Raw genomic sequence first — 2,666 nt, forward strand, 5'->3', positions numbered from 1 at the left:
GGGTTTGAACCGCCAGCCTTCTGGTTAGCAGTCAAGTGCTTTAGCCACTATGCTACCAGAGCTCCTAGATCTTGGCTGGAAGTAAAGAATACCAGAAAGATGTTTACTTGTGTTTTACTGACTGTACAAAAGCATTCATTCTGAAGATTATAACAAATTATAGATGACATTGAGAAAAATAGGAATTCTAGAACACTTAACTGTGTTCATAAGGAACGTGTATATAGACCAGGAGGCTGTTATTTGAACAGAACAAGGGGATACTGCATGGTTTAAAATCAGGAAGGGAGTGCATCAGGGTTGTATCCTTTCACCATACTTAGTCTGTATGGTGAGCAAATAATCTGAGAAGGTGGACTATATGAAGAAGACATGGTATCAGAATTGGAGGAAGACTCATTAACAACCTGTGATATGCAGATGACACAACTTTGCTGAAAATGAGGATGACTTGAAGCACTTACTGATGATGATTAAAGACTACAGTCTGCAGTTTGGATTACATCTCAAAATAAAACAAAAATCCTCACAACCGGACCTCTATAAGCAGCATCACAATAAATGGAGAAAAGATCGAAGTTGTCAAAGATTTCATATTACTTGGATCCATGGTCAACAGTAGTGGAAGCAGCAGTCAAGACATCAGACAATGTACTGTACTGGGCAAATCTGCTGCAAAAGACTTCTTTAAAATGCTAAAGAGCAAAGATGTCTCCTTGAAGACTAAGGTACACCTAAACCAAACCATGGTATTTTCAGTAGCCTCATATGCCTGTGAGAGCTGGACAGTGAATAAGGAAGATCAAAGAAGAATCAGTGCTTTTAAGTTGCGGTGCTGGCGAAGAATACTGAAAGTACCATGGACTGCTAAAAGAACTTAGCAAATCTGTCCTGGACGAAGTGCAGCTGGAATGTTCCTTGGAAGCAAGAATAGCCAGACTTCATCTCACTTACTTTGGTCATATTGTCAGAAGGGACCATTGCTGGAGAAGGGTATCATGCTTGGTAAAGTGGAGGGTCAACGAAATAAGAGAAGGCCCTCAACAAGGTAGATTGACCCCAGTGGCTGCAACGATGGGTTCAGGTGTAGCAGAGATTGTGAGGCTGGCACAGGACTGGGCAGTGTTTCGTTCTGTTGTACATAGGGTCACTGTGAGTTGGAGATGACTTGATGGCACCTCACAACAACAGCACCAGGTGTGGGAGGGAAAAATAAAAAATGTGAAACAAAAAATGGGACAAATAGCAAGATACTAAATTTAAACTCCATAGTATAAACACTCCAGTCAAAACCAAACCAGTTGCCTTTGAGTCAATTCTCATTAACTTATGTCAACCCTGTGTTAGAGTACAAATGTACTCTCCATAGAGTTTTTAATGGCTGAGTTTTTTGGAAGTAGATCACCAGGCCTTTCTTCAGAGTCACCTCTGGTTGGGTTCAGACCACCCTTTAAATCAGTAGTCAGACACTTAACCATTTGTTTCACCCAGGAACTCCTGAAGACTCCAATTAAAAGGCATATATTATCCAATTGGATTTAAAAAAAAAAAAAAAGACCTAGCTAAAATACTGCTTACGAATACACAGATAAGTTAAAAATTAAATGATGGAAAATTATATATTGTACTAACACTATTCAAAAGAAAGCCAGAGTAACTATATTAATACACAAATTTTACAGCAAGTAATATTAGGTATAAAGTGGATCATTTCATAATAATAATAGGATTAATTTAGCAATAGGACATAACAATCCTAAATATTTATGTACCTAATAACACTTTTAAAGTGTATGATACAAAATCTCATAGAACTGTAAGGAGAAATAGATAAATTCACACCTACAATTAGAGGTTGCAAAACTATCTATCAATCATTGATAGAATAAATAGACAGAAAAACACCACCATCAGTCATCTTGACCCAACTGACATTTATAGAATACTGCAACAGCATTATTTTTTAGTGCACATGGAACATTTATTGTAGTAGACTATACCCTTGAGTCATAAAATAAGCTCCATTAATTTAAGGCAATTGAAAATCGCTGACCACAACAGAATTAAATTAGAAACCAGTAGTAGACATATACCTGGAAATAATCTAAACATTTGGATATTAACACACTTCTAAATAACCCATAGGTCAAAGAAGAAATCACAAGATAACTTAGAAAATATTTTGAAGTGAATGAAAATAAAAACAGAACGTAAGAACATTTGTGGTATACAGCTAAAGCAGTGCTTAAAGGAGAGTACAAGAACTTACTACTTGTATAGAAAGAGAAAAATGTCTCAAACTTCTAAACTTCTGCCTTAAGATACTAGAAAAACAATGAGAAGATAAAAATTACCAATACCAGGAATGAGAGGGCCTCACTACAGATCCTTCAGATATTGAAAGGATACCAAAAAACCCAAACCCATTGTTGTCAAATTTGTTCTGATTCATAGTGGCACTGTAGAACAGAATAGAACTGCCACATAGGGTTTCCAAGGCTGTAAACTTTATGTTTACATAACTCACAACTGGACCAATGAGCAGCATCACAATAAATGGAGAGAAGAATGAGGTTGTCAAGGAATTCACGTTGCTTGGTTCTACAATCGATGCCAACGGAAGCAGCAGTCAGGACATTAGACGACGTGTAGCATTGGGAAAGTCA

At 37.1% G+C, this 2,666-nt stretch overlaps 1 protein-coding gene across 1 annotated transcript in view; it reads left to right on the forward strand.

The window, feature by feature from the left end:
• Positions 1 to 2,666, forward strand: part of KDM3B (lysine demethylase 3B) — a 75,842-nt gene that overhangs the window by 55,852 nt on the left and 17,324 nt on the right. The window lies entirely within an intron of this gene.

Source organism: Orycteropus afer, unplaced genomic scaffold (genome assembly GCF_000298275.1).
Source record: "Orycteropus afer afer isolate SDZICR_OR568_19922 unplaced genomic scaffold, OryAfe1.0 scaffold00056, whole genome shotgun sequence".
Classification (NCBI taxonomy): Eukaryota; Metazoa; Chordata; class Mammalia; order Tubulidentata; family Orycteropodidae; genus Orycteropus; species Orycteropus afer.